Source organism: Bos indicus, chromosome 4 (genome assembly GCF_029378745.1).
Source record: "Bos indicus isolate NIAB-ARS_2022 breed Sahiwal x Tharparkar chromosome 4, NIAB-ARS_B.indTharparkar_mat_pri_1.0, whole genome shotgun sequence".
In the NCBI taxonomy this organism is placed as follows: domain Eukaryota; kingdom Metazoa; phylum Chordata; class Mammalia; order Artiodactyla; family Bovidae; genus Bos; species Bos indicus.
Genome location: NC_091763.1, coordinates 13,836,505 through 13,859,865, shown reverse-complemented (window position 1 = coordinate 13,859,865; position 23,361 = coordinate 13,836,505). Strand labels below are relative to the sequence as shown.

At 42.8% G+C, this 23,361-nt stretch overlaps 1 protein-coding gene across 4 annotated transcripts in view; it reads left to right on the top strand.

The window, feature by feature from the left end:
* SLC25A13 (solute carrier family 25 member 13) overlaps positions 1-23,361 on the top strand; it is a 231,063-nt gene that overhangs the window by 169,423 nt on the left and 38,279 nt on the right. The window lies entirely within an intron of this gene.

Below are 23,361 nucleotides of genomic sequence, written 5' to 3'. Positions count from 1 at the left end.
TTGGAACAGCATATTTTTTTATTTCTTTTTTTAAAAAAATTTACAGTGTTGTGTTGGTTTCTGTCATACAACAGGAATCAGTCATATATTATTATACATATATCCCCTTTCTCTTGAGCTTCCCTCCCCTTCACCCATTGCATCCCTGTAGGTCCTCACAGGGCACCAGACTGGGCTCCCTGTGCTGCATAGCAACTTCTCCCCAGCTCTCCATCCTACATGTGATGGTGTATATGTGTCAGTTGTACTTTCTCCATTCATCCCACTCACTCCCTCTCCCACTGTGTCCACAAGTCCATCCGTTCTCTACTTCTGTGTCTCCATTCCTTCCCTCAAGACAGTTCATGGGTACCATTTTCTAGATTCCATATGTATGTGTTAATATACTGTTTATTTTTCTCTTTCTGACTTGACTTTGCTCTGTATAGCTGGTGATAGTTTCATGCACTGGAGTGGTGCACAAGCTCCCTACCTGCCTTACTGTCCCCGCTGCTGCTCTTCTTCCTAATGGGAATGGTGTCAGTGTTTCTCCATCACTGTGGAAGAAGGATGTTCTGGCTATCTATTGTTGTGTAACAAGTCATCCTGAAACGGTAGTGGCTTCAAACAGCAGTTGACGACTCTTTCTCCCAGTTCTGTGGGCTGACTCAGTGCACTGGGGCAGTTCTTGCCTGTGATCTCTGTGCGGTGATGGGCAGACAGCAGCTGGGCTGGCATCGTCTGAAGGCTGTGCTGGACGGCCGGGGTGGCTCCCGCATGTGGCTGGTGCTGGTGCTTACTCTGGGCTGGGAGCATCTGGGGCTCTTGTCCAGAGCACCTGCTGGGTTCCTCGCTGTAGCCTGAGCTTTTCAAACCTTGGCAGCTTGATTCTAAGAGAATGCTTCCCCAAAACAAGCATTCTAAGGGTACCGGGTAGAAACTGCAAAACTTCATATGGCCTAGCTTTCAGTAGCATTTCTGCTTCATTCTGTCGGTCAGACAAGCACTCTGCCAGTTCAGCTTCAGGAGGAGAGAAGTTAGACACAGTCTCTGAGTGAAGGAGAATGACAGCAAAGAATCTTTAAACTGTCACTGGAGGGTTCAGTTAGCAGTGTCATAGGATAGGAGCATCCTCATTGCCCTGCACGCTATGAAGGGTTCCTAGTTAATCACATGTCTTCTCCAAGGACCTGTTGGTGATTCTAGAACCCATTCCTGTTCCATAGCACTCTTGGTTGCAGGGAGCAGAAGCTCACTGAAAAAGGAGTAACTCAAAGTTTCCATTAAGGATATACATGAAATCAAGGGCTCTGGAAAATTTAAGTGGGCTACTCTCTCTGTTTTCTCTGTGGCTTCTTGGTCTCTCTCACAACGACTTTGCATCTCTGCATAGTTTTAAAAGACTTTCCTTTTTTCTTATTGGAATATAATTCCTTTACACTGTTGTGTTAGTTTCTACTGTACAGTGAAGTGAATCAGCTACAAGGCTTTGCTTTTTTAGAGCAGTTTTAGATTGACAACACTGAGAGAAAGGTACAGAGATTCCCCATGTACCCCCTGCCCACTTACCTGCATAGCCTCGCCATGGTCATCATCCCTACTGGAGTGGTGCATCTGTTACAACTGATGAAACTACGTCGACACGTTAGTCCTTCAGAGCCCATAGTTCACTTTAGGGTTCATTCGTGGTGTCATGGATTCTGTGGCTTTGGACAAATGTATAATGACATACACCCATCACTATAGTATCATGCAGAGTGTTTTCACTGCCCCAAAAATCTGTGCTCCATCCATCCATCCATCCATGTTTTCCTCCCTGCCCCACCTCTAGCAGCCATTGATGTTTTTGCTGTCTCCATAGTTTTACCTTTTCCAGAATGTCTTATGGTTGGAACCATGCAGTTTTGTAGTCTCTCCAGATTGACTGTTTTCACTTAGTAATGTGCATTTAAGGTTCCATGTCTTTTCACAGGCCTTCCCTAATGGCCCAGTGGTAAAGAATCCACCTGCCAAACAGAAGATCTGCATTCGATTCCTGGGTTGTGAAGATCCCCTGGAGAAGGAAATGGCAGCCCACTCCAGTATTCTTGCCTGGGAAATCCCAGAGACAGAGGAGCCTGGTGGCCTACCAGTCCATGTGGTCACAAAAGAGTCAGGCATGACTTGGCAACTGAGCAACAACAGTGTTCCTTGAGTGTATCATAGTTTATCTGTTCTCCTACTGAGGGACATTCTGGTTTCTTACAAGTTTTGGCAGTTGTAAATAACACTGCTGTAAACATCCTTGTGCCAGGTTTTTGTTGAAAACATAAATTTTCAACTCCTTTGGGTAAATACCAAAGAGTGCGATTGTTGAATCTTTACTATGAGACTATGTGTAGTTTTTTAAGAAACCTCCTAACTGTTTTCCAAAGTGGCTGGACCGTTTTGCATCCTGCCAGCAGGGCCACTCTGCATCCATGTCAGCATTTCATGCTGTCAGTGTTCCATGCATCTTTTTGCTTCTATAATCCATCTTCTCTTCCTCATGGTGTTCACTTCTTCAAGAATTCCTTTCATATTTTTGCTGGCCATCTGGTCTCTCACTTTGCAGTTTGACCTTCAACTTATTATCCTCAGCTCTAGCTAATTGCTTAATTTTGTTTTTTCATTTAATTTTTTGAGAGGAAATTTGACTGGCAAGCCTCAACTTGTGTGCTTGGTCACAGAACACTAGTGTGTGTGTGTGTGTGTGTGTGTGTGTGAGTCAGTCATATCCGACTCTTTGCAATCCCTTGGATTGTAGCCTGCCAGACTTCTCTGTCCTTGGAATTCTCCAGGCAAGAATACTGGAGTGAGTTGCCATTCCCTTCTCCAGGGGATCTTCCCGACCCAGGGATTGAACCCGGGTCTCCTGCATTGCAGGCAGATTCTTTATCATCTGAGCCTCCAGGGAAGCCCATGACATGCCAGATATTCATACCTTTGCTTGACAAATCTATTTGTTTCAACTATTTATAAATGTGTTCAAACCCTTTGTTGCACCATTTTGGTTTTTAGTTTGAATTCTGTAAGTATCCTGTGAATAACAGTGTAGGTACTTCTGTCATAAAATATACCCAAAGCCTTATTCCTTATGACTGAGCGTGGAATCACTTTCAGTCAGTCATTTCAAACCAGGGAGAAAATTCCCTCACGTAATGAACACATGTGTCCTGGCAATCAGAGCTGGTCGTTGGAGTGTCAAAATTGGATTTAAGTCTTCTGTGATCATTCTCTTCCCAGGGTTTTCTGTGGAGATGTGGCCTCATGGTATAGTATTCTTAAGGCAGAATCCTAATTCCTCTCTGCAGGTGCACGTATCCTACTTAGAAATATAGACTGATACAGGAATCAATCATTAAGTTGAATTTCTATGAGATTGCTGCTGTGTCACGTGTCAAGTAGCCAAGATTTATTATGTGTTATAATGATGCTTTGGAAATAAGGGTATTATTTTTAATACTTACATTATAATTTATTTATAGTTTAATGAAAATCTAATGTCTAGTTACATTGTTATTGTTTTTATTTGCAGTATCTCTAGGAGACTTTTTGCATACCCCTGAAAATACAAAACCATGTTGTAAGGCTTCCCCCCTACCATGGTAAAATAATAGTTTAATAGATGACTTCCAACAAGATTATAGTGAATTAAGTTATCCTTGTTTCATAAACTTTAGATTATTTAAAATAATTTTCATATTTTTACAAACAAATTGTACCAAACATACATATTTTAGTCAAGATCATATCATAAATGTTTTCTCTCTTTCAACATATTGTGATTTTTCATTAAAAAAATAACCGTATTAAAGCTAGAGTAGAAAACAAAGCAAAAGAAACTGTCCATAATTCTTCAGTTCTCATACTGTAAGTTTTCTTAATCTGTATTTATGCTTTTTCCCTGACTTCCAACTCTACTGACTGCAAGGCTCAGAGGTTGTATCAGGTATTATTAATATATATGACCTGTTGTCTTTGTCAGATGTGGTCCTGCTTTGCTATTTGAGCTCTTCCTTTATAACTTTGTGCTGACAGCTAATTGTATCCTGGGGGCCTTGGGTGGGTGTTGACAGAACTGAGAATCTGTAAGTGCACAGGATAGGACTCTTGTCTGACTGTTCTGCCTCTGCAGAACCTTGTGTCTGACATACAGGAAAGGCTTAAAAGTATTTATGAGATGAATAAAGAAACGCTTGACTAGAAGGTGTTGGTGATGAGGGCAGTAAATGTAGGACAGTCATTTGATACACTGTGTTGCCACTAACTCAGTTATAGATGGGCAGTGAAGACACCGTACCTCCAGGGATTGGAACAGGGTGAAGGAATTGATGGACCTTAGGGAATACCTCTAACATGCCTACACACGAACACCCCTGGATGTTTCTCAAATAATATTTTCATTGGTCACTCAGTAAAGGAACCAAGCTTTAAAAAGCTCATATTGGTTTATTTGACTTCAGTTCTAAAAATGGCAAATAAACTAACCTGCAAATATATGCAGAATCTTAAGAACAGGATGAAGATATACAGCTTGGGGCACTTGGTGTAACTTACTCATTATTGCTTATGTTCTTAGTAGAAAAGATTTTATTGGATGGTTAACATGTGAAATTATGTCAGAATCATGAAGGAATCATAGGAAAGAATGGCTTTAAAAACAAAAAAGACTGACAATGCTCCAATACCACAACACATCTACTGGAGTAGGTAAACTCGAGAACACTGATGGTACCTGGGGCTGGCGAGGATGTGGAGCAACAAAAACTCTCATTTGTTCCTGGCGATGGTGCGCAGTGGCACAGCCTCTTTGGAAGACCGTTTGGAGGTTTCTCAGTGAAACCTCCTCTCACAGTAAGATCCAATAACTACATTCTTTGGTATTTACTCAAAGGGGTTGGAAACTTATGTTTTCAGCAAAAGCCTTAAAACTGCTACATACTGTAGGGTCCAACTACAGGATGTCCTGTAAAAGGCAAAACTATGCAGACAGCAGAAGGGCCAGTGGTTGCCAGGCGTTGGGAGGAGGAAGGGGTGAATAAGCAGAACACAGGCTTTTTAGGGCAGTGAAAATACTTTGTATGATATTCAGTTCAGTTCAGTCGCTCAGTCGTGTCTGACGCTTTGCGACCCCATGAATCGCAGCACACCAGGCCTCCCTGTCCATCACCAACTCCCGGAGTTCACTCAGACTCACGTCCTTCGAGTCAGTGATGCCATCCAGCCATCTCATCCTCTGTCGTCCCCTTCTCCTCCTGCCCCCAGTCCCTCCCAGCATCAGGGTCTTTTCCAATGAGTCAACTCTTCAAATGAGGTGGTCAAAGTACTGGAGTTTCAGCTTCAGCATCAGTCCTTCCAATGAACACCCAGGACTGATCTCCTTTAGGATGGACTAGTTGGATCTCCTTGCAGTCCGAGGGACTCTCAAGAGTCTTCTCCACCACCACAGTTCAAAAGCATCAATTCTTCAGTGCTCAGCTTTCTTCACAGTCCAACTCTCACATCCATACATGACCACTGGAAAAACCATATTATAATACTGCTAGTATGTCAGTAACCATTTTCCCAAACCTATAGACTATACACCTCCTTGAGTGAACCTTAATTAAACTCTGGATTCTGGAGGATTATGAAAATAATTTTGCTCCTTCACAGTTAGCCCAGTAAGTCTTCTTGGGGGTAGGATTAAGGCACTGGGCTGCAGTGAGAATTCTATGCCTGGTGCTATGGAAAACTCTTTCTCCAGACTTTTACTTGAACTTGGAGCAAAAATAAAAGATATCTGATGGCAGTCAGAGTTCTGAACGCTGGCCTAATTGGCTGCCTTTATGTGTGTGTGTGTTTCCGTCCCTCAGTTGTAACCCCAGGGACTGTGCCCCCCCCCCTCCCACCAGGCTTCTGTGTCCATGAGTTCTCTAGGTAAAGAACAGTAGAGTGGTAGCCATTCCCTTCGCCAGGGGATCTTCCTGACTCAGGGATCGAACCCCAGCCTCCTGCTTTGCAGACGAATACTTGATCATCTGAATCACCAGGGAAGCCAAGGGCTGCCTTTGGTGCCTCAGAGACGTCATCTGATCCGAAGCAAGTCCATCTCATGATAGACCCTGAGCCAGCCAGCTGTCGCTCTTCCCTTCTCCCTTCCCCTTCTTTGGGAAAATCTCAGAGTTTTTGTTTGACTCAATACAGTTCAAACCCTGGGTCGTCCTTCTGGTTTTCTAATAAATAGGGGAGGGGTTTGTTGTAATATGAAAATATGAAGAAAGGTTGGGTCCCATCTTTAATACAGTTAAGATACTTTAGACATTGAAGGTCTGTAAATCAGTAAGGAATTCTGTAGTCAAAATAGACATAATATAACAGGTAGAGCCCAAATATGAATGTATTTGACAGGTCTATAACTTAATTACTTTTTAATATCGGTCAAACCAATTCTACTTCAGTTTGTTGGCCAGGCTTCTATAGGCATATTAAAACCCTATGAAGTTGAAAACTTGAAACTTAATATTTGTAAAGCACATTAACAGTGTACCTTTTTTCTGCCTTGCCATGTATTTAAGAAATTAAGAATAGGAGATTTCAATTTGGTATCTGTCTCAAAAACAGGTAAGTGGTAAGAATCTGTTCTCTTTTCAGAATTCTTAACAATCAAGTCACAGATTTTTCACTTAAGAGCTTAATTTACACATCAAATCAAAGGAGAAAATTCCATATTGCTTTGTATTAGGAGGCGTGCATTTAGTAAGTTTAACTAGGTGTATTAGTTTTCTAGGCTGCCATAGCAAAATGCCACAGGCTTAACAATAGAAGCGTGGCTTAAACAACAGAAAACGTTTTCCTCACACTTGTAGAAGCAGGAAGTCCAAGATCAAGGTCTGCAAGTTTGGTTTTCTTCTTAGGCTTCTTTCCTTTGCTTGCAGGAGGCTATCCTCCCCCTGCATCCTCACAGGGTCACCCCTCAATCTGTATATTGTCTTTATCCTAATCTCTTAAGGACTCTGGTCGTATTGAATTAGGGCACACCCATAAGACTTCGGGAGAAGGCAATGGCACCCCACTCCAGTACTCTTGCCTGGAAAATCCCATGGACAGAGGAGCCTGGTGCACTGCAGTCCATGAGGTCGCTAGGAGTCGGACACGACTGAGCGACTTCACTTTCACTTTTCACTTTCAGGCATTGGAGAAGGAAATGGCAACCCACTCCAGTGTTCTTGCCTGGAGAACCCCAGGGACTGCGGGGCCTGGTGGGCTGCCGTCTATGGGGTCGCACAGAGTCGGACACGACTGACGCGACTTAGCAGCAGCAGCATAAAACTTGACAAACTGTCGGTCAGGACTGAATCGACTTAGCACGCATGCACGCATATGACTTCATGGGCTTCCCACATGGCACTAGTAAAGAACCTGCCTGCCAATGCAGGAGACATAAGAGATGCAAGTTCGAATCCCTGGGTTGGAAAGGTCCCCTGGAAGAGGAAATGGCAACCCACTCCGGTATTCTTGTCTGGAGAATCCCATGAACAGAGGAGCCTGGCAGGCTACAGTCCATAGGGTTGCTAAGAGTTGGACACAACTGAAGCGACTTTAGCACACGTGCATTTGACCTCATGTTCCCTTCATTACCTTTTAAAAGTCTCTGTCTCCAAGTGCAGTCACATAAGAAGTATAGGCTCAGGTCTTCAGCATATGAATTTTGGAGGGACAGGGTTCAGCCCATAACCCCAGGAGTTAAGATAAGAGTTATTTTCTCAGCTGCAGTACAGGTTCAGGTTCTTGATCATGGCAGGGTGCCACTGGGTCCAGCACTTTCCCTTCGCAGCTGGATGGAGTGAGTGGCACCTCAGCCTCATGCCCTCATATTTGCCAGCTTCTCTTTAAGATTGCCGAGCACCTGCCCATCTTCAATATTTGGGAATAGCAGCCGAGTGCTGTTGGGCACTGCGTTTGAATTTAATTCACCCACTGTTATTTGCCGAATATCTGCTTTTGTACACGTGTTCTTCATACAACGTGATAATACCTGTACTGCACACAAGTGACATGCAAGTTATTTTCATGTCTCCATTTAACATTGAGATAGAGAGTAAATGGAGAAGGAACTGGCAACCTACTCCAGTGTTCTTGCCTGGAGAATCCCAGGGACGGGGAGCCTGGTGGGCTGCCGTCTATGGGGTCACACAGAGTCAGACATGACTGAAGAGACTTAGCAGTTTAGCAGAGAGTAAGTGGAAAATGTGTCGAAGCTTAGATTTCCTAAGAAATCTTTGTTTCCCAATTTACTCAAATATCACATTCTGTATCATTCTGTGTTCCCTCATATCTCAGTTGGTAAAGAATCTGCCTGCAGTACAGGAGACCTGGGTTTGATCCTGGGTTGGGAAGATACCCTGGAGAAGGAAGTGGCAACCTGCTCCAGTGTTCTTGCCTGGAGAATCTCATGGATAGAGGAGCCTGCAAGCTACAGTCCATGGGGTCGCAGGAGTCGGACACAACTTAGTGATTAAATCACAAATCATTAGACATTTACTAGTGTAGACCTTTATTGTAGTTACAGTTTTATAGTTTTATTTGTACCTAAATAATCAAAATAATGTACATAGGTTTTAGTTTAAAAAAAAAAAACCTCATACTCCATAAGTTCATATTAATCTATTTTTGACACATGTAAGCACACATATTTGAATGTCACTGTGCAATTAGATATTCTTAGCACATGTCACTTGTGAAAAGCACTTTAAATCTAAGTACATTCAATTGAGCATAATTAAAATATCAAGATACATATTCTTCATATACATTTTGCCACTTAATTTTTTAAGTAGCTCTAAGTATCTACCATGTGAATTCAAATTAAAAGGAGGTGATTAAATTACAGTTATATTTAATGCTTTTAGTTTAAAATATAGCAGAAATTACACTGTGTTAAAAAAAAATACACTGCTGTTTTCTGTGGACAGCAGACTGATGACAGAATCAAATTTTTTTTTTTTTTTTTTACATGGAACACTGTTACTCTTCTCTGAGTATTCACGAGACTGTTGCCTAGAAGGGTGGGGGCAGAAACAGGGATCATTAGGGCTTTATCATCTCGTGAGTTCTTTTGGCGCCTCCCAAATCCCAAGAAAGAATGTTCAAGGAGTGCATCCTGGTTAGTAAAGAAGCATTAAGAGAAAAGCTCGTTTAGTTTCTAACAGGTGAGAGAGAATGAGTTATGGGGCTCCTGAACATCTTCTAGATTATCTAAAAGGTTATCTTTTAAATAATGTGTTTAGGCTGCTGCTATTTCCTGTGATTGTAATCATGAGCAGAACGCCTCAAGTCATGTTTAATTCCCGTGTACCTTTTTTTTTGATTTGTTCCCACCGCGCAGTTTGAGAGATCTTCGTTCCCCAACCTGGGATTGAACCTGGATGGCGCCTGGCATGAAAGCACCAAGGCCTAACCACTAGACTGTCAGGAATTTCTCTATTCCCATGTAACTTTAAAACCTACTTGGTCATAATCATTGGCCCTAAAACAAGTTGCATTTTAGTGGAGAGCATTGTTCTTGGAACAGAGAATTTGGGCAGTACATTAAGATTCTAGAAACTGTTGCCTTTCTAAATATTTGATTTCTTGAAATTCTGTTTTTAAGAAAGAAGTATTTCTTCCCTCAAAAAAGTTAACTGTGCAGATCAGAAGAGTCAATAATGAAGTAAATCATATAATACGGCAGAAGGAATTTGGGGGCGAAAGTGGGAGAAAGAGAAGAAAACATCAAGCCGACAGAAGCAGTTCGCCCTGAGCAAAAGCTGTGAGAGAAGCCCCGTTCCAGGTTCTTTGCAAGACTATCTTGCCCCTTTCGGAGAGGGGGTATTAGAAGGGAAACATCTATATTTTACTTTGAGGCTTGAGGACCGTATCATGGGAAAAATTAGGACATTTGGAAAGAATGATGCTTTTTTTTTTTTTTTCTTTTTAAACTTTACATAATTGTATTAGTTTTGCCAAATATCAAAATGAATCCACCACAGGTATACATGTGTTCCCCATCCTGAACCCTCCTCCCTCCTCCCTCCCCATACTATCCCTCTGGGTCGTCCCAGTGCACTAGCCCCAAGCATCCAGTATCATGCATCGAACCTGGACTGGCATCTCGTTTCATACATGATATTTTACATGTTTCAATGCTGTTCTCCCAAATCTCCCCACCCTCTCCTTCTCCCTCAGAGTCCATAAGACTGTTCTATACATCACTGTCTCTTTTGCTGTCTCGTACACAGGGTTATTGTTACCATCTTTCTAAATTCCATATATATGCGTTAGTATACTGTATTGGTGTTTTTCCTTCTGGCTTACTTCACTCTGTATAATAGGCTCCAGTTTCATCCACCTCATTAGAACCGATTCAAATGTATTCTTTTTAATGGCTGAGTAATACTCCATTGTGTATATGTACCATAGCTTTCTTATCCATTCATCTGCTGATGGACATCTAGGTTGCTTCCACATCCTGGCTATTATAAACAGTGCTGTGATGAACATTGGGGTACACGTGTCTCTTTCCCTTCTGGTTTCCTCAGTGTGTATGCCCAGCAGTGGGATTGCTGGATCATAAGGCAGTTCTATTTCCAGTTTTTTAAGGAATCTCCACACTGTTCTCCATAGTGGCTGTACTAGTTTGCATTCCCACCAACAGTGTAAGAGGGTTCCCTTTTCTCCACACCCTCTCCAGCATTTATTGCTGTAGACTTATGGATCGCAGCCATTCTGACTGGTGTGAAATGGTACCTCATAGTGGTTTTGATTTGCATTTCTCTGATAATGAGTGATGTTGAGCATCTTTTCATGTGTTTGTTAGCCATCTGTATGTCTTCTTTGGAGAAATGTCTATTTAGTTCTTTGGCCCATTTTTTGATTGGGTCATTTATTTTTCTGGAGTTGAGCTGTAGGAGTTGCTTGTATATTTTTGAGATTAGTTGTTTGTCCGTTGCTTCATTTGCTATTATTTTCTCCCATTCTGAAGGCTGTCTTTTCACCTTGCTAATAGTTTCCTTTGATGTGCAGAAGCTTTTAAGTTTAATTAGGTCCCATTTGTTTATTTTTGCTTTTATTTCCAATATTCTGGGAGGTGGGTCATAGAGGATCCTGCTGTGATGTATATCGGAGAGTGTTTTGCCTATGTTCTCCTCTAGGAGTGTTATGGTTTCTGGTCTTACGTTTAGATCTTTAATCCATTTTGAGTTTATTTTTGTGTATGGTGTTAGAAAGTGTTCTAGTTTCATTCTTTTACAAGTGGTTGACCAGTTTTCCCAGCACCATTTGTTAAAGAGATCGTCTTTAATCCATTGTATATTCTTGCCTCCTTTGTCAAAGATAAGGTGTCCATATGTGCGTGGATTTATCTCTGGGCTTTCTATTTTGTTCCATTGATCTATATTTCTGTCTTTGTGCCAGTACCATACTGTCTTGATAACTGTGGCTTTGTAGTAGAGCCTGAAGTCAGGCAGGTTGATTCCTCCAGTTCCATTCTTCTTTCTCAGGATTGCTTTGGCTATTCGAGGTTTTTTGTATTTCCATATAAATTGTGAAATTATTTGTTCTAGCTCTGTGAAGAATACCATTGATAGCTTGATAGGGATTGCATTGAATCTATAAATTGCTTTGGGTAGTATACTCATTTTCACTATATTGATTCTTCCAATCCATGAACATGGTATATTCCTCCATCTATTAGTGTCCTCTTTGATTTCTTTCACCAGTGTTTTATAGTTTTCTATATATAGGTCTTTAGTTTCTTTAGGTAGATATATTCCTAAGTATTTTATTCTTTCCATTGCAATGGTGAATGGAATTGTTTCCTTAATTTCTCTTTCTGTTTTCTCATTATTAGTGTATAGGAATGCAAGGGATTTCTGTGTGTTGATTTTATATCCTGCAACTTTACTATAGTCATTGATTAGTTCTAGTAATTTTCTGGTGGAGTCTTTAGGGTTTTCTATGTAGAGGATCATGTCATCTGCAAATAGTGAGAGTTTTACTTCTTCTTTTCCAATTTGGATTCCTTTTATTTCTTTTTCTGCTCTGATTGCTGTGGCCAAAACTTCCAAAACTATGTTGAACAGTAATGGTGAAAGTGGGCACCCTTGTCTTGTTCCTGACTTTAGAGGAAATGCTTTCAGTTTTTCACCATTAAGGATAATGTTTGCTGTGGGTTTGTCATATATAGCTTTTATTATGTTGAGGTATGTTCCTTCTATTCCTGCTTTCTGGAGAGTTTTTATCATAAATGGGTGTTGAATTTTGTCAAAGGCTTTCTCTGCATCTATTGAGATAATCATATGGTTTTTATTTTTCAATTTGTTAATGTGGTGTATTACATTGATTGATTTGTGGATATTGAAGAATCCTTGCATCCCTGGGATAAAGCCCACTTGGTCATGTTGTATGATCTTTTTAATGTGTTGTTGGATTCTGATTGCTAGAATTTTGTTAAGGATTTTTGCATCTATGTTCATCAGTGATATTGGCCTGTAGTTTTCTTTTTTTGTGGGATCTTTGTCAGGTTTTGGTATTAGGGTGATGGTGGCCTCATAGAATGAGTTTGGAAGTTTACCTTCCTCTGCAATTTTCTGGAAGAGTTTGAGCAGGATAGGTGTTAGCTGCTTTGTGTGGATAGAGTGCCATTCACTTGAGAAGCGTGGTGCTCGGCTTCCTGCTGACATAGTTGTACCTTCTGTAGCCCCATGCCCCTCTCTGGTTGCTCTCAGCCCTCCCGGAAGCAGAAGTGGATTTATGAAGATCATGGACTTCAGAGGGACGCACGCAGCTAAAGCTGTTGTATGCAGATGTGTACTTTTATTTGTGTCGGGAGCGAGATCAGGCGTCTGGCCTCCACTTGTGCTCTTCTCGGTCGTTTCAGTCGTGTCCAGCTCTTTGTGTTGACCCCATGGACTGTGGCCCGCCAGGCTCCTCTGTCCATGGGATTCTCCAGGCAAGAGCACTGGAGTGGGTTGCCGTTTCCTTCTCCAGGGGATCTTCTTGCCCCAGGAATCGAACCTGTATCTCTTAGGTCTCCTGCATTGGCAGGCATTTATTCTTTATCACTAGTGCCACCATAAACCCTAGCATCCTGTTGGGATGGCTTTAAAGGCCAAATGTTAGAACTTGATCTTGAACATTAAGGGTGATTGTGTTGCCTTTCCCTTCTAGCGGTCGTATCGCCTGATCAGAAGGAGTGCATGGCGCGTCGCTTTCGGCAGGGGAAGCTCTTCTGTACTGCACTCAAGCTAGTCTCTTTCTCAGCCCCTTCTGTGCACATCTCCACAGTATCTTGCCAGCTGTTGAGAGCAGCCCACCCCTAATAGAATAGCGACCAGCCCACAAATAGTGTTCTAATCTGTGCTGGTTATCTACCTAGCCATTGTCTTTTTTACCAGGACGTGATGATTACCTGTTTCTCAGTTTAAAAAAAAAAAAAACCTTCAAAATGTATAAGTACCCAGAATGTATTGAACGTTACCGTGAATTTGATTAAATATAACTGAATGAATTAGTATTAAACAAAAGCCATCAGGTTATGCTGAGCTCTAGGGCAGCACCTGTCACTCAGTTAGAGGAGTTCTTTCCATCCTTTTTTTACTCCCCCTTTTTTTTGACCTGATAAGGCCATTTCCTATGAATCCTGAATATGACCGTGCTTTCCTATGAAAGAAGGTTTAATCTGCAAGTTCCTAGGAAAGGGAAATTTGAAAACTCAGTTGCACTGGCTTTAAAAGGGCTTGTTTAAATTCACCTAAACAGAGTTCCGTCATGTATTTATTGATGGTACCCAGTACCACTGATTGAGTGCTGCGGTGTGCTGGTGCTTGGTACTTGTTTTGGTACCAGAAACCAATTTGGTACCAAATCCGGTACTTGTTTCCATGTTCTGCTCTCATCATCCTCTAAATAACACCCAAAATATGGGCTCCACGAGGGCGAGGATCTTTGTCAGTTTCGTTTATTCCTGTCCACCCGATTCTACAGTTGGCACGTTGAAAGCATGAAGAACATTAATGTCACTGTGTCCATTTTACAGATGAAGTAAGTTTTGAGTGTGTAAGAAGCTTGTTAGAGCCTAAGCTGTCAATCATGGGGCTGCATCAACTCCCAACAGCGCCCCCTGTTTCTTGAGCAGCTGCTCTGTGTCAGGTCCTGTGCTGGCTATTATTTAGTCCTCACGATGAGTCTATGAAATGGTTACAACTCTTTGTTGTTGTTCAGTAGCTAAGTCATGTCCGACTCTGTGACCCAGTGGACTGCAACATACCAGGTTTTCCTGTCCTGCACTATCTCTGGGAGTTTGCTCAAACTCAGGTCCAGTGAGTCGGTGTTGCTCTCTAACCATCTCATCCACCTTGCCCCCTGTTCCTCCTGCCCTCAGTCTTTCTCAGCGTCAGGGTCTTTTCCAGTGAGTTGGCTGTTCGCATCAGGTGGCCAAAGTACTGTAGCTTCAGCTTCGGCATCAGTTCTTCCAGTGAATATTCAGAGTTGATTTCCTTTCAGATTGAGTGGTTTGATCTTCTTGCTGTCCAAGGGACTCTCAAGAGTCTTCTCCAGCACCACAGTTTGAAGGTATCAATTCTTAGTGCTCAGCCTTCTTAGTGGTCCAGCTCTCACATCTGTACGTGACTACTGGAAAAACCATAGCCTTGACTAGACGGACCTTTGTCGGCAAAGTGATGTTTACTTGTTTATTTTTTTGTCTCTACTTTTTAGTGTACCGTCTAGGTTTGTCATAACTTTTCTCCCGAGGAGCAAGCATCTTTTAAATTTCATGGCTGCAGTCACCACCCACAGTGATTTTGGAGCCCCGCAAAATAAAATCTTTCAGTTTCCACTTTCCCTATCTGTTTGCCATGGAGTAGTGGGACTGGATGCCGTGATCAAAACAGCCCTATGTAGTGTTTAAACTCTGGCTGCCTGCTGCGTCTTCCAGTCTTTGGGCAGAGGACTTGAAGGCATGAGCAGTGGCCTTGGGCTCTTCCTTAGATGTCACTAACTGCTTCATCCTCTCATCTATGTTGCAGGTCAGACTGACTTCGCCGTAACTTACACGGGAGAGCCAGAGTGTAACTTTACTGTTGCTTCTTAGGGCTCTTATGTTGTTGTGTTGGTTTATGCTTTAGAACTTGAGTTGTGGCTCCTTACGCCAAATCCCGATCCATTTGATTCTATTTTCTGTATCTTTGAAGGCTATATAGTAAGACTAAGACTAATAATTGTCAGTTTCTGCTGTGAATCGAAATTATCCTACAACTCTGTGTGTGTCATTAAAGCAAATCTGCAAGCTTTATAAAACTCCCCTCCACTCCTCCTCCTCGCCTCAGAACTTGTGCTGTTCTGCTTAAGTGTAACATAATTATCTGTTTATCTTTTCACTCTCCCTAGATCTTTTTCTCCTTAATACCCTAAATAAATTTTCATTCCACCTTGCTTGCTTCCGTAAATGACTAGCATTCTCTCTTTCTCCCCTTCCTTGAGAAATGGAGATGACAAGAGCTCTCTAATTTCTCAGCCTCACTCTGCAATCACAGGTCGCTGCACGCTGGACTTCACCTCCCTGTCTCAGCAGCCTTGGCTGGCTGCCATCTACCCTTCAGGAAGCCCCTTTCTTGACATCTGTGCCTGTGTCACTGTGCACGGTGGTGTACAGCTGGAGGGTCTCATCATTCCTTAGCTCTTTGTTGTTTTCTTAGTCACTTAATTGTGTCTAACTCTTTGCGACTCCATCAACTGTCGCCCACCAGACTCCTAAGACCATGGAATTTTCCATGCAAGGACACTGGAGTGGGTTGCCATTTCCTCCTTCAGGGGATCTTCCTGACCCAGGGTTCAAACCTGTGTCTCCTGCATTAGCAGGCAGGTTGTTTACCTCTGAACCACCAGGGAAGCCCGCTATCCTGGGTGTTTCATCTTCTTTCGCCCCATATAAACCCTCGCCTTCAGGTAGCACATACGTAGGGTGATGCCGTCATCCGGGTCTCAGTCCTTAATTCCCAACTTGCCCTTTTAGTGCCTTCTGGGTGTATCATTTCTCTAAGTCTCTTTGTTCCTTCATTTTACACATATGCAAAAACTCAGGTCCTTTCTCTGATCCTACCCACTTTCAGCCCCGCACTCAGCTCCAAGCCCTGCTGATCTCTACTGCATCTCCCACTGCCTGTCTCAGGGCTTCCCTGATGGCTCAGCGGTAAAGAACCTGCCTGTGAATGCAGAAGACACACGAGATGTGAGTCCAATCCCTGGGTTGGGACGATCCCCTGGAGGAGGGTTCCCCTGGAGGCAACCCACTCCAGTATTCTTGCCTGGAGAAGTCCATGGACAGAGGAGCCTGCTGCGCTCCAGTCCACGGGGTCGAAAAAGTCAGACACAGCTTAGCAATTGAGCACACACCCCCGCCCCTACCTCATCACCAAGTAATGGTTCTCATTCCGGCCTTTCTTCTCTCTCACCTAGTCTGCTAAATGCTTGCTTCTTATCCCTGCTTCAGGGGCTCTCCCTCCTAGTAAACTCTCCCCTTGCAGCTCAGCTAGTAAAGAATCCGCCTGCAACGCAGGAGACCGCGGTTTGATTCCTGGGTCGGGAAGATCCCCTGGAGAAGGGAAAGGCTACCCACTCCAGTATTCAGGCCTGGAGAATTCCATGGACTGTATAGTTCAGGGAGTTGCAGAGTCGGACACGACTGAGCGACATTCACTTTGCTGCCCAGTCACCTTTCTGAGACCTAGATACTAGTCCAAACACTGGCCGGCTCCTAAACTTACCAGCTTCCTTCCCACTGCAGGCTCACACCCAGGCACCTCCCCAGGGGGCAGCTCCACTCACCACTCCTTCCCTGCTCTGGCCCCAGTAGTCTTATTTTCCACCATACCATCTCATACGCCTTCCAGCCATTTGAACCGATGATTCTTCCATGCTCCCATGATAAACAGTGGAAATCAGTGCTCAGGCTCTGGAGTCCAGCAGGTCTAGTTTTGAATCCAGGCTTCACCTTCTTAGCTGTGTGACCTCTGGCAAGGTACATAACCTCCTTTCAGCCTCACTGGCTTACTTATAAAATGGGAATAATATTATCACCTATCTGATGATGGTTTGAGGACTCAAAGAGAAAGTCTAACAGGGCTTTTAGCAAGCCCTCAATAGATGTTCCGGGATGATCACGTTGATTTCATCGTAATTATCCTTATTAGAATCTCTTTGGACAGTTGTGCTGCTGGTTTTATTTCCCTTCTGAGTGCGGCGCAAGCTCTTGTCAGGGTGACTGTGTCTTTCTCTGCCTGGATTACCTAAATCCTAACTGGTTCAGTGACCAGTTTACATGTTATCTTCTTTTTTCTTTTTTCACCAATTCTGTTTTTTATTTTTTTATTTTAGTTGTGGCAAAAACACATGACATATACTTGACCATCTTAACCATTCTTTTTTCTTGATTTATTTGTTTATTGTACTGGGTTTTCGCTGCTGTGTGAGGGCTTTCTTGTTGCCGTGAGTGGGGGCTGCTCTGTGGTACCGCACAGGTCTCTCATTGTGGCCTCTCTCATTGCAGAGCACGGCTCTTGGTGCGTGGGCTCAGTAGTTGTGGCTCACGGGCTTCAGTTGCCTGTTGCATATATAGGATCCTCTCGGACCAGGGATCGGGCCCATGTCCCTAGCATTGGCAGGCAGATCCCTATCCATTGTACCACTAGAGAAGTCCTTAGCCATTCTTAATTGTACGATTTCGTAGTGTTAACTGTATTTATACAGCTATGCAACACATCTCTAGAAGTTTTTCATCTTAAAAAACTGAAACTCTGTCTTAGAACAATTTTTCTTTTCTTCCTTCTGCCAGTCCCTGGAAACCATAGCTTTCTATGAATTTGTCCTTGAGGTTCATCCATGTTGTAGCATGTGACAGGATTTCTTCCCTAAATAACAGTCCAATATATGTATTTCCCACCTTTTTTTTGTATATTCATTGGCTGATGGACATTTTGGCAGAAAATATTTTTAATATTCTCCTTTAAAAAAAGGAACTTAGAGATATAATCAAGCTGAAGTGGAAACCTTGTTTACATCTTGATTCAAACAAACCAGTAAACACATTTTGGAGGCAATTTGTATTTTTAACTTTGGACTAGGTATGAGATGATACCAAAGAAATATTGCCAATTTTATTATGAGTGAAAATAATATTGTGATTTTGTTAGAAAATATCCACACATTTAGGGAGCCATACTGAATCATGTAAAGGTAAAAATTATGTTGTGTGATATCTGCTGTAAAATGCATCAAGCAGTAAAAGGGAAAGGGTATTTAAAAAAAATAGGACAAGTTACACAAAGCCACAGTAACCAAACAGCATGGTACTGGCGTAAAAACAGGCATATTAAGCTAATGGAATAGAATAGAGAACTGAGAAATACACCGTTGTGCATATGGTCAAATGATCTTCCACAGAAGTGGCAAGACCACACCGTGGGAGAAAGAATGGCTTTTTCCAACAAATGGTGTTGAGAAAACTGAATATGCATACATGCTAAGTCACTTCAGTCACGCCCTACTCTTTGTGACCCTATGGACTGTGGCCCGCCAGGCTCCTCTGTCCATGGAATTCTCCAGGCAAGAATACTAGAGTGGGTCCCCGTGCCCTCCTCCAGGAGATCTTCCCAACCCAGGGATGAACCCACGTCTTTTCTGTCTCTTGCATTTGCAGGCAGGTTCTTTCCCACCTGGGGAGCCCTTGAGAAAAGAGATATCCACATGCAAAAAAATTAATTTGGCCCCTAACCTTACATTAAATGTAAGACCTGAAACCATAAAACTACTAGAAGAAAACACAGGGGAAAAACTTCATGACATTGGATTTGGCAGTGATTTCTTGGTATGACACCAAGGGCACAGGAGCAAGATTAGACAAATGAAACTGTATCAACTTTAAAAACATCTGTGCACCTGTTATCTCCTTATCCCCCTCCCCAGATTATCCAGGCTAGCAGAAACCTTTCCCTCCTTTGAATTGCATGGCGGTACGTCTGGACCTTAGCTCTTACCACGTATTTATCTTGTGTGCCATTTTTTGTATTCATAGGGGATATATTTCTTGGACTCAGTAGAAAACCCTTCCATTTGCTTGTTGGTTGTGTCGCTCTGAAGTGTAAGTTGCCGTATTAGTTTGTTAGAGCTGCCATAACAGAATACCCACAGGTGGGGTGACAAGGTAAATTTATTTTCTCACATTCCTGAAGGCTGGAAGTCCAAGATCAAGGTGTTAGCAGGGTTGGTTTCTTCTGAGGCTCCTCTTCTTGGCTCGAAGACGGCTGCCTTCTTACTCTGCTCCACGTGGTCCTTTCTCTGTGTATACATGTGTCTGTATCTTGGTTTCCTCTTATTGTAAGGACACTAGTCACATTGGATTAGGGCCTACCCACAGGATTTCAGTTTACCTTCATTAGTTCTTATAAAGTCCTATATTTGATATTAGTCACATTCTGATACTAAGGGCTAAGACTTTAATACATGAATTTTGGTGGAACACTGTTCAGCACATAATAGTTGCTTCCATCTTTCTATGCCTCAGTTTCCTCTTATGTAAAATCTGGGGAAAAAATTACCTCTTGAGTGAACAGAAAGCATATAGAATATTGATGCATGCAAAACCACACCCTAATAGCCTATGATGGATGTTTAATGAATGTTTATTACCTCCAGTCCTCTTTAAAACTCCTTGGGAACAGGAATGCTTTCTCACTCATCTTGTGTCCTTACTGTTGCTAGGACAAACTTGGAACCTGATTGCTTAAAAATATTTAGTGAATTGGGACTTCCTTGGTAGTCCAGTGGCTAAGACTATGGGCTCCCAGTGCAGGAAGCCCAGGTTCGATTCCTGGTCAGAGAACTAGATCCCACATGCCTCAACAAAGAGTTCGCATGCCTCAACTAAGACCCAGCACAGTATATATATATGTTTCTTTTTTAATTTGTTGAATAAATACATGAATGAATGAATGATCAAGCCTCAGAAGTGAATCTGCAATAGGTGCGTGAGTTTCTGTTTAGGTGGATACAGATACTGGATATTAACTAAGATTTCAATCATAAAAACTATACTGAGAAGCTGGAAACAAGTCAGCCTCCCCACTGTAAATATTTTAGGCCACATGGAGCTGGTTCTGATGTAGAAAACTGTCACCTGGCCTGCTTGCCACAGACTCCAGAAAGTCATAGGGAAGTGCTTTGTGACGAAACTGTATGCATACAAAAAGCAGTGTCTTCCCAGCCAGAGGCTTCAAGTGATGAGGGACACGGAGACATCACGTGCACAATAGGTGCTCCTGTCCGCGGTCTGCAGGCTCGGCTGTCTTTGATCTCTGCAGAGGAGAGGTGTGGGCACGGCGCTGTGAATGGACAATCGGCCAGGAGGCTGAAGAGCAGCCGTGGCGCACCGTTCAGTGAGCGGGTCTTGTGGTGCCCACACCCCGTGCATCTGATGATAAGCATCTTCTCTTGGTGCCTCGGAGTCTCTCATTTCCTTCCAGTTTGACTCCAAAGGACCGATTCGTCTTCAGCCCCTCTACAGCGTGCCACTTTGAGTCTGTAGGTTCTTTCTTTCTGAAGCCCCAGAGGTAATGAGCCCATCATCATTTTCCCCTAGTATCACTGCACTCTTTTCTCCCTGCTGCCTCTGTTTTCTGCAGCTCTCTGAAGGGAACTTTTGCATCATCTTTAGTGATTAGACTTCACTGTGCTGTCCTAAAAGGTTGATATCTATCAGTTGGCTTGGAGTCAAGGAAGTTGAGTATTATTTCTTATTGTATATAATATGAACTTTTGTAGGTATTATTTATAAGATAATGAATGGGCTTCCCTGGTGGCTCAGTGGTAAAGAATCTGCCTGCCATGCAGGAGATGTGGGTTCGATACCTGGGTCAGGAAGATCCTGTTGAGAAGGAAATGACAGCCCACTCCAGTATTCTTGGCTGGGGAAATCCCATCGACAGAGGAGCCTGGCGGGCTACAGTCCATGAGGTTGCTAAAGAGTCAGACACAACTTAGCAACTAGATAACAACAAAGGTAATGAATAAGATAGCAATTCTATACCTAAACATCATAACCTTTAATAATGTTATTACTACTTGGATATGTATAAAAGGTTTGTTAGAAGTTCAGATGTAAAACATGTAAATGTTACTCTCTGAAAGTATGTAGAAAACTGGAATTAGAAACCAAAGCCTTAAGCCCTTTAAGCAGCCTCTCGGAGTTGAAAGGCAGCCTAGAGATGATGTAGTGAAGTAAAGTGATTCTCAACTCTCACTGTGCATTTTAATCACATAGGGAGGGGCCGATGCAGAAATTCTCATTTAATTTGCCAACCGTAAGATCTAGGAGGCACTGCTTTTGAAAAGCTCTTCAGGCAGCCATAGCATGCCACCAGGGAGGACAGTCATCAGCCTGAGAGCTAGAGGAGAGGAAACCAGTGTGTTTAGAATCACTGAGCACCGTGCCGGCTGCTGTACATTCTCCATCTCTTTGATCCTCGTGACAAGTGAGATGGTTCGACCAGCTGTGACCGAGGCTCCGTCGTCACACGTGATGCTCAGCTGCCCCTTATCCGCTCTTGGCAGCACGTGGTGAGTGTGCGTTAGAGTTCTGTTCTGTCCTTCTAGAAGACCCAAGTACATGCGTACTGACTGCTCTCTAGTCTACCCTCGGTGGACATGGTCTTCCCTACTTTTGAGCTTTTAAAAGTCAGCCTCAGGGACTTCCCTGGTGGTCCAGTGGCTAAGGCTCCATGCTCCCAGTGCAGGGGGCCTGGGGTTCGATTCCTGGTCAGGGAACTAGATCCCACATGCTGCAACTAAGACCCAGCACAGTCAAATAAATAAATAAAAACAAATATAAAAAAAATAAACGTCAGCCTCAGGCTAATTCCAGCTCAGCAAATCCTTCCCAGCAGTTCTGCCCCATGGAACAGTTTTTAAATTTTTATTTATTTTTGCAACCTGAAAACTCAAGTCCAGAAGCACAAACACAGTCCTTTACTGTGCCCTCAGCCCTGGTACCAGGCCAGGTCCCTCTCATCTCTTTGTTTTGCCTCCCTTAGGCAATTCCCTCCCTGTCACTTGGAAAGATGCAGGTGCAAACTCACAAAATATTCCAGGGCTGCAGACAGGCAGGGGTTGGTGTCTTGACCCACCTGCAGATCTCAGGCGGGTGAGCAAGGTGTGGCTGTTCTGAGCCCTAGAGCAGGGGAAGCAGCCTGGCTTCCTGTGGGCAGAAGACCCCGGCAGGCTCTCCTTCCCCTGTAGAGGGGCCTTCTGTGGGGCTTTTCATGAATCCAAACCAGGTTTTCTCTACAACTTCCTTAGTCACCCAGGAGAGATGAAGATGATGGGTGAAACACGAGATAAGCAAGTACAGACAGGGAGTCGGTGGCTGTCTAGACAGACTTCCCCATGGTTTATATGTGTGGAGAGAGGAACATCCCAGACTGTTTTTAAGAATGTGTGTCTTGACTAAGTTTGGTAAAAATGGAAAAATAATTTGATTTAGACAGTTAAAGGATGAACATTTTTCTTTGTTTTTTTTTTTTTTTGGTTAACATTACCTCTTGTATTAGATAAGTTATGCAGCAGTATTTATTTTTCTTTATGGAAGCATCACATGGTCTATGTGGAAGAAACAAAAAATATAGCAGAAAAGAAAATAAACCATCTGTTACCAGTGTAGTGTATCTCTGCTACGTGATGGTCAGGGATAGCAGGCAGAGAGGCATGAGTGTGTTTACACATCTGAGAGTTTTTGCTTCATAATGCATATTATCTCCCACCTTATTCTTACTGGCAGCATAATATCTCATTGCAGGCATACACTCAAGTGCATTTAATCTATCCCTTTCCACTGCATATTTATGTTGTTTCTGATTTTTATTTCCAGGTATTAAACCATACTTCAGAGGCCATTCCTATAACTGGTTTTGATTAATACAGGCCATTTTCTGAGGGCACACACATTGGTAGGATCAGAGACTGTAGCAAGAAGTAGTTTGGTATGAAATTGACCCAAACTGTGCCTGTTACCACAGTAGCATCTGCTACACTGTAAATGTCAGCACCGCGTCTGTGGTCTGGTTTGGTGATGTGGCTACGTAATGAAGATTCTGAACTACATGTGTGGGTCAGCCTTGGTTTGGAAGATATAAAAATGTGATATGTTTGAGACAAGGAATAACAAGTTGAAGTATAGTAAGAATGTAATTGCTTATAATAAATATAGGCTTATAGCTTCAGAATAGCTTAAAATTTCCCTTAGAGTGTGCACTTTAGAGATTTCCACAGATGATCTCGGAGGTGTGGCATCCA